Consider the following 9,393-nt stretch of genomic DNA (forward strand, 5'->3'; position numbering starts at 1 on the left):
TCTCCAGTGTGTGGCTATTGTAGATACAGGCTCATGTTTCCTGATACACATGACTGTATATACATAAGGGAGTGGAACTGCTGAGTCAAATGGTATACAAATGCTCTAATTCACAATACCAAAGTATTCTCCAAAGTAGTGGAACCCATTTATATTCCTACCAGCAACGAATAAGAAATCCAGTTGATCTACACCTGCACAAACACTTGGTATTACTAGACTGCTTAATTTTTTCCCGTCTGTTGTGTGTAAAATGGTATCTCACTGTGGTCTTGTGTTCCTAATTACTTTTAGGTTGCGCATCTCTTCACATATTTTGAGGTAATACATACGTTCCTTCTTCCTCTATTTTTGACTCTGTTAGTATTCTTAACATTATAGGTACAGATATAGACATAGATAATAGAATAGCAAATACAAGGTTCTAGCAAGTCAACAAAATATGAAGGATCACTTAAGAGGTCAAAGTCTCTCGTATTCTTTGCTTCTTGGGACTGTGTGAGAGAAAATGTGTACTTTGGCCTAGTAAGTAAAGGAAATACTAACTCCCAACTATTATTCACCTTTCATAACGTTAGGCAAGTTTGCATCAGAAATCCTCAACTTCTCAGCCTTTCCCATACGTCATCTCACTCCCACAGAATTCTAGTCAAATCAAAAGAAGAGAATGTGGACAGGAAAGGTCCCTTTTACAAAGAATGCTTCTGAGTGACCCAAGACCAAGACCTTTTCAAACTGTAAACCTCATGGGTCTGGTCATGGTCTGGAGACTAGTAAACTGACCAGCAGCACAGAACCCTAAGGTCACCTGGAGCCACCCCTGATGACCACACCTGGATGACCTGTACTGTGAGACCACAGAAAATCATTTCAAACAAAAGTCAAACTGGAATATACACTAGATTCAGAGGGGCAAGAGATATTTGATTTGGGCACATGGCAGAATACCAACTAAAGTGGTACTCTCACTTCTTCTATTCCCAAATGTGAAAGATAAATAATGATCACACAAAAATGTTTGCTTCACCAGGTGCCTGACACTTACTGAAAAGCACAATGAAATACTGGAGACATTATATAGCTATAAAGACAAACCGAAAATAATTTAATAAATTAAGACAAAATTTTTTTTAAGTTTTTAAAAGGGGGAAAGAAAATTTTACATATTCAAGGCATATTCAGAAGTTCTAAACTTTTTAAGATCGTGTTTTTTTCCCTCAAATGAAAGCAATACATTACAAAACTTCAGAAGCCAGAGTTTCTAAGCAAACATAAGAGGTGGGGGAAGACTCAACTGTAATGATCTTCATTTGCATTCATATACTGTTCTTTTTTTTATTATTATTTTTAAATTTTATTTATTTATTTTTGGCTGCATTGGGTCTTCGTTGCTGTGCGCAGGCTTTCTCTAGTTGCAGCGAGTGGGGGCTACTCTTCCTTGCAGTGCGCAGGCTTCTCATTGCGGTGGCTTCTCTTGTTGCAGAGCACAGGCTCTAGGCACGCGGGCTCAGTAGTTGTGGCACATGGGCTCAGCAGTTGTGGCTCGTGGGCCCTAGAGCACAGGCTCAGTGGTTGTGGCTTGCGGGCTTAGTTGCTTCGCGGCATGTGGGAACTTCCCGGACCAGGGCTCGAACCCATGTCCCCTGCATTGGCAGGCGGATTCTTAACCCTGTGCACCAGGGAAGCCCCATATATACCGTTCTCTTAATCCGTTCAGGCTGCTATAACAAAATGTGATGGACTGAGTAACTTAGAAACCAGAAAAATGTATTTCTTACAGTTCCGGAGGCTAGGAAGTCCAAGATCTAGGTGCCAAAATGGTTTTGTTCATAGTGAAGGCCTGCTTCCTGGTTCATAGCCTGTATCCTCACATAGTGGAAGAGTTAGGGATCTCTCTGGGGTCACTTTTATAAGTCACTGATCCCATTCATGAGGGCTCCACCCTCATGGCTTAAGTACCTCTCAAAGGCCCTACCTATTAATACCATCGCATTGGGCATTAGGATCTCAACATAGAAATATAGAGAGGGACACAAATATTCAGTCTATAGCAGCTATATGCCTAGTATATTTTCTTCCTCAACGTTCCAGTATATTCAGAATAGGCAGGTATTTAAATTTGCATTTTAACCAGTGGACAAATTGAGTCAAAGAGAAATGAGGCAACTTTCTGAAAGCCACAAGGGGATTAGCCTCACCAACAGACGTAGAAGTCACATCTCCTAAAATCCTACCATGGCCTGTAATTGGGCAAAACCACTTTCTGCTCTTCTCATGATAAATAGGTTTAAAAATAGTACAATCCCAATATCGCATCAATTGAAAGAGTTTTTTTTTTTATAAAAGGTACAAGCATGCCATGTGATGAGCTATTTTAATTCTGTGTGTAGATAAGGAATCTGCGAAAAGCTTACGAAACCAGTTATCAGCCACCCCAACTCTTTTGTGCTTCCTTATAAAAATTCCCGGATGTCATAACTGTCACACCTACTTGTTAAATTGGAGAAATTCTTGAACCACAGTAAACAGATGCTAGAACAGATGGAAAGTTTCTTTTTGGGCTGAGAAAAAGAAATTTCCAATTAAGAAATGCCTGGACACTATTTTATCTCCCTTCTAGTTGACTGAACTATGAGATTTCCTTATGTCACAGTTTAGAATTTAAAAAGTTTCTATTTCCCTCGATATTCTTTATTTCTTCAGGTACCCATAAACATTAGCTTAAAATATACTCATTTTTATGTCCCCTTTATAAAACTGCTATGGTGCTTTAAAAAATGGAAAATTAATGATATATTTTCATGTAACGTTTATATTTAACACCTTTATTCTTACCCATCGTGTGTTAAGTTTGCCTCTTACATTTTCTCGCCATTCACTTACAACTTTAAATAGTATCTATCATGCGTCGAACACTTATTTCTTCACTATTTTATCCCCTACCTACCCCAAAAGAAGCATTACAGAATGCAAAATAAAATCCCTCCTTTGTGCAGGTATGAAAGCAGATGTCGGCTTTTCTACCAACTATCCTCTCAGCCCCCCAAGTGCAACCTCCACCCAACAGTTACCTTCCTTAGTATCTTTCTAGGGAAAAGATGAACTGGTTCACTCCTGAACGGTTTACCTAGCAGCTGCTTCTCTGACAGGTACTCTCTCCAGGCCCTGATGTCCTTGTGAGCTTTTTCCATGCTTCACTGATGCCACCATTCCAAGTTCTTTACTCCCCCAAATTACGACTAGCTCAAGGACACCCAGAACTGCCTTCATAGAAGGTCTGTGGCCGTAAAGGGAGATGTGCAGCAGCTCACAGCTGCTTGAGGTACCTGGAGATAAAATATCAGTGCTAGTCTTTAAAGGTCCTCAGCCATTTAAGTGCACTTAATTTTTTAGTGCAGTTTTAATTTCACAGCAAAATTGAGCAGAAAGTACAGAGTTCCCGTATGCCCCCTGCTCCCACATATGCACAATCTCTCCCACTATCAACATCTGACACCACAGGGGGATACTGTATTTGTTAAAATCGATGAACCTACATGGACACATCATTATCTACCCAACATCCATAGTTTTCATTAGTGTTCACTCTTGGTGTTGTATATTTTATAAATTTTGACAAATATTTAATGACACGTATCCACCACTGTAGTCACACAGAATAACTTCACTGCCCTAAAACTCCTCTGTACTCTGCCTGAACATCCTTCCCTCCCCCTAACCCCTGGCAACCACTGATCTCTGTCTCCATAGTTTTGCCTTTTCCAGAACGTCATATAGTTGGAATTGCACAGTGTAGCCTTTTCAGTTTCTTTCACTTAGTAATATTAATTTAAGGTCCCTCCGTGTCTTTTCATAACTTGATAGCTCATTTCTTTTTAGTTACTGAGTGATATTTCATTGTCTGGAGATACCATAGTTTATCCATTCACCTACTGAAGGACATCTTCGTTGTTTCCAGGTTGGAGGCATTATGAATAAAGATGCTATAAACATCCTCGTACAGGCTTCTATGTGGACATAAGTTTTCCATTCATTAAGGTAAATTCCAAGGAGCACAACTGCTGGCTCATATGGTAAGAGTGTTTAGTTTTGTAAAAAAATGTCAAACCATCTTCCAAAGTGGCTGTACTATTTTGTATCCCACCAGCAATGAGAGTTCTTGATGCTCTATACCCTCCCCAGGATTTGGTGGTGTCAGTGTTTGGCATCTTGGCCATTCTAACAGGTGTGTAAGTGGTATCTCATTGTTGTTTAATTTTCAATTTCCTAATGACATATGATATGGAACACCTTTTCATGTGCTTTTTACCATATGTATATCTTTTTTGGTTAAGTGTCTATTCAGGTCTCATGCCCATTTTTTTTTTTGGCGGGGGGATGGCTTATAAACAACAGAAATTTATTTCTCATGGTTCTGGAGACCAGTAGGTCCAAGAAGAAGGCACTGGCAGATTCAGTGCCTGGTGAGGGCCTGCTTCCTGGTTCATATACGTCCATCTTCTTGCTGTAACTTCATATGGTGGATGAGCTCTATTGCCCATTTTTCAATCAGCCTATTTTCCTATTGCTGAGTTTTAAGAGTTCTTTGTATATTTTGGATAATATCCTTTACCAGATAGGTCTTTTGCAAATATTTTCTCCCAGTTTGTGGCTTGTCTCTCTTTCTCCTGACATTGTCCTTCACAGAGCAGATTTTTAGTTTTTTGTTTGTTTGTTTGCGGTACGCGGGCCTCTCACTTGTTGTGGCCTCTCCCGTTGCGGAGCACAGGCTCCGGACACACAGGCTCAGTGGCCATGGCTCACGGGCCCAGCCACTCCACGGCATGTGGGATCTTCCCGGACTGGGGCACGAACTCGTGTCCCCTGCATCGGCAGGCAGACTCTCAACCACTGAGCCACCGCAGAAGCCCCAGATTTTTAGTTTTAAGGAAGACTAGTTTATCAATTATTTTTTTCATGGATGGTACCTTGGTGTTATATCTAAAGTCACTGCCATACCCAAGGTCATTTAGATTTTTTTTTCCCTATGTTATTTTCTAGAGTTTTACAGTTTTACATTTAGGTCAAAGATCCATTCTGAGTTAGTTTTAGTGAAGTGTGTAAGGAAGGCCTGTGTCTAGATTCACCTTTTTGCCCGTGGATGTCCAACTGTTCTAGCACCCTCAGTCATTTTTTCAATAATTGAATTCTCAGCCTCCCTGAGCTCCCAAAATTCCAGTTTATTTTTTATTGTGAAATAATGTTCCTATTCTTCATCTTCTCAGTTTTTCCACAGGGCCTATTTTTTTTTTTTTTTTTTGCGGTATGCGGGCCTCTCACTGTTGTGGCCTCTCCCGTTGCAGAGCACAGGCTCCGGACACACAGGCTCAGCGGCCATGGCTCACGGGCCCAGCCACTCCACGGCATGTCCCGGACCGGGGCACGAACCCGTGTCCCCTGCATCGGCAGGCGGACTCTCAACCAGTGCACCACCAGGGAAGCCCTCAGGGCCTAATTTTTATAAACAAACTCACTGATTAAGGTACTAAATAAGCAAGATGCTTCTTTCCTGTATGTCCTCTGTTAGAACATGTTAGGGAACATCTGGGTGGGAGGGGGGTGGGTGCTCATTGACTTTGCCATAATTTTATTCCAAATGCAGATAAAACAGACCCAGTATTATCATATAAAAAAAGTAATCAATCATTGTGCTGGACATCTTTCTAATTTTTATCTTGTGCTTTTTCTTTCTTATCTTTCTCTTCTTTCTCAATGTTTTGTGAAATAAAACCACAAATAGCCTTGTGATAATGAAATCCTGGTTGAAGTATTTAAGAAACAAAATTATTTACTGTGTTATATATATGGTCTCTATATGTTACACTTAAGTACTCGATTGCCAATATTTAATAAACCCTCCAAATTTCAAATGCTCACTCTCTTCTATCCTCATTCTGGCAATAGTTAGCATTCTGTTTTCTAAGATGTATCTTAAATAAGTCAACACATTGTAGAAAACAGTTTAATAAGTGAATGAAGCCCTTTCTTTCCATCTGCTTTCCAACTTCAAGGGAGCATTTTAAATAATTATTACATTTCTTACAGTATGTAAGAAAAGACTTAAGGGGCTAACGACTGAGATTGGTTTGCAAGGTATAATAGAAAAGTTTCTTACAAAAACATGTCTTCGTGATGAAGACAAGAAACGTACGAGGAAAGACAAAGCAGTAAGAGATATTAGTAAATGACTGCCACAATATATGCGAACCTTCAGAAATGTGAGGAGAGCATTAAAACAAAGTAGGTGTGCAATTAGAGAAGTGTGGATCATATAATGATACCCTTTTTTGTAGAATTCCAACTGCATCAGGGCCCATTAATTTTGGGTGAATGAAGTTCTGCTAATGTTCCTTAGAGTCTTTAGCTTTGAGCTGCTATAAAAACAGGCTTTAACTGATTCTGGAGATTTAGGAATGTTTCACAGACTCTGACACCTAATGAAATAGGAATAACCATTTATCATGCATTTTTGTTTCAACATCCATTGTACAGGCCTTAGAACTACTGGAAAAGTATTTATAAATATTTATAAAGACATTCCTCATATCCTGGAGTTAATTTGGTGTTTTCTTGCCTTCTATGAAAACAGGTAAACAGAAACATAGAGAAATTAAATGAATTTTTAAAAGAGAAGCCTAAATATATGAAGGCAATCATTCTAAACTCTTTTCCCCAGAAACTGTCTCCTTTCTACCAATCTTCTTAAAACAAAATAATTTTCCAATAAAAAAGGCAAATGTCTAAAAATCAACAAGGGTAACATATAAACATCAACACATTATTTTCCTCTGACAATGTAAGCGATCAATTGTCAACGCTCTGTAAGACTGGTTCTAAATTAAGATTTAGTCCCAAAATAAAAGAAGAAAAAAGTAAAACTTTAATCTCTTTACAGAATTAGGCTTTATATATTTACCTCTTTTTCCCCTTAAATTCTATTTAATTTTACATATAGTTTGTAGATTTTCTGCTCTTTTCCAATAATGCCCCTCTTTGTTTTCCCAAAGAAAGGATGTAATGATCCCACTAATTCTTTCTACATTAAAGTTTTACAGTAAAACATTACCTCTTTACGTTCATTGCTTTTCTTCAGCAAACAAGTTCTAAAGTTAAATCCGTCCATTACAAGCCAACAAAATAAGATCACTCTGAAACTTGTGCCCAAGGCTGCATTCGGGGCCCCTTTTGCAAATGTGTGTTTATATTTCCATGCAATTGAAACAATAACAATTTCTCCTCCAAGTCACTTAGCATCCCCACAACCAAGTGTACTTTAGTGTGTAAAAAAACAGAAGTTTACAGAGGTTTGAGGAGACAGTCCTATTCAGAACCTTCGCTGCGTTCATTCAACAGGAGCACCTCTTCGTTTTTTACCCACTGCAAACAAAGAGCTCCTGGCTTTTTAATAGCAACAATGAGAAAGAAAGACTGGTGAGTAGCTTTTCAAGTCATCAGCCCAGCTGAGGAACTGGCCATTGACAGCTGGACTGACGGAATATTATGAGTCGTCAAAGGAAGCCCGCAAGAACCATATGGAGTGACATTCCAACACTTTTAATATATGCCCCTCAGAAACTCCCATAGCTGATGGCGTTCACACAGCTGTAGGTTATTAGGAAGGAGCCTTAAGTGAACGAGGGAGCCCTCTTTAGGGTCATTCACTACCATAATAATGTTAACTAAAACCTGCTGGTGGTGAAGCAACTGAGTGGAGAAGAACAATATATCACTGTTTCCCCACGGCTACCATAAACTAGGCAGTTCTATCTTTTGTGTGTTGTGAGAAATTAATTTTAGGTCTGAGTTTTATAGTGATCTCCTGGGGCTAATAAATGTGGCTTTTTATCTGACTTGTAGTTCTTGAAATTCCAAAATAGACCTTCATGAAATAAATAGAATTTCATTTGAATTACATGCAAAACATTACCAAAAAATTCAGAAAGAGAATCTCTAAATAATCTCTGGAATACCTCAAGTGAATAATCAATTTATAACTTACAACCAACATGAAGGTTCTCGAATACCATCCTGAATAGCCAAGGCTCCATGTGAAATGAAGATACAGGGGTAGGTGTCCTTCTCCCCAAATTATTTCTTTACCATTATTGATAACATATTAAAAGTATATTACTTATTAATAAAACTCAACCATTAAGTAAAAAGTAGCTTTTAGATAAATTTGAGCTATAATTTTCATTCTACAATGGAGAAGCCAGTTTCTTTTCCCCTTTGAATTTCAAGCATGCCAATATTCAGAAAAACATGATATAATAAGGATCACATCAGAGTCTAAAAATAATAGGTGACTCCCTCCATTGTTCCTTCCACATTTAGTAATCACCTGTTATATGATTAATAGCTGTGGCTCAGTTTAAGCCTTCTGTTTCTGGACATGGCTAAGAGAAATGAAGTCAAATGTCAAGCCAAATGTACTGGCTTCTGTATGAAGGCAATAAGGGAATGCCAAAGAATCACTCACAGCTCATTACAAGATAATGATCAGATTTTTCTCATCTGTGTAGATGCTTGATTCAACAAGGTTAACATTGTTGAGTCAATAAAAGCACCTCATCAAAAAACACAACCAAGAAACCTATTAAATAAAGAAAACGTTTTTAAGTTTTCAATTGTAGTGCTTCTTTATAAATGAATAGCACCTGAATCAGGACCAGCCCTGACAAAGAAGCGCTGCTTTGATGCAGTACCATGCTTTGTCTTTACTGTACACAGCTGTCCCTCCTCATCCACAGACAACAGCATGAGGCATTCATGCAGTCAAGGAGTTGGAAGTTAGGTGCAGGTGGAGCTGCGGACAGTCTGATGAACAAACATCTCAGAAGAACATTCTGCTGCTGCTTTTTGAAGAGTGATTCCCAGAGCACTTTGTTGATTTCCCTCTTTCCCTTGATTTTTAAGTTCTGTTTTCAAATTTCTAGTCTGTTCTGTGTTGTTTTATGAGGTGGTCGGTCAGGGGTGGCCACAAGAAGAGACAGAGAGACTCAGAAAGACAAAGTTAATTACACTCACATGTCCTAGAGAGACGGTGCATGCAGGGCTGCATGGAAAATCACCCGGGTGGTCACAGGCAGAAGACAGGAGTTCAAGGAAAGCTTAGGCCTCCACCTTTACTGGGGTTTCTGTGGGAAAAGCAAGACAGGGCAGGTAAATGGTTAGGATTGGCTACTGTCAATAATTCCAAAGGGCCTTGGACTATAGGGATGGTCCTCTAGTTGCCTGGTTCCTGGCCTTGGGATAATTAAAGCAGAGGAATATTGCTCCTGGGGTGTATGGACCAGATAGAGGAGGTGTTGCTTTGACTGGTGAGTTTGCATATCAAAGGCATGCCTGCACTGG

The 9,393-nt window shown here is 39.2% G+C and overlaps 1 long non-coding RNA gene across 1 annotated transcript in view; it reads right to left on the reverse strand.

Moving 5' to 3' along the window:
* LOC141279071 (uncharacterized) overlaps window positions 1-9,175 on the reverse strand; it is a 133,040-nt gene extending 123,865 nt beyond the window's left edge. Inside the window, exon 1 of the long non-coding RNA XR_012332823.1 lies at window positions 9,067-9,175. This is a non-coding gene — a long non-coding RNA (uncharacterized lncRNA). The remainder of the gene's footprint in view (window positions 1-9,066) is intronic.
* Between the last annotated feature and the right edge of the window lie 218 nt (window positions 9,176-9,393).

Source organism: Tursiops truncatus, chromosome 7, assembly GCF_011762595.2.
Source record: "Tursiops truncatus isolate mTurTru1 chromosome 7, mTurTru1.mat.Y, whole genome shotgun sequence".
NCBI classification, from domain to species: domain Eukaryota; kingdom Metazoa; phylum Chordata; class Mammalia; order Artiodactyla; family Delphinidae; genus Tursiops; species Tursiops truncatus.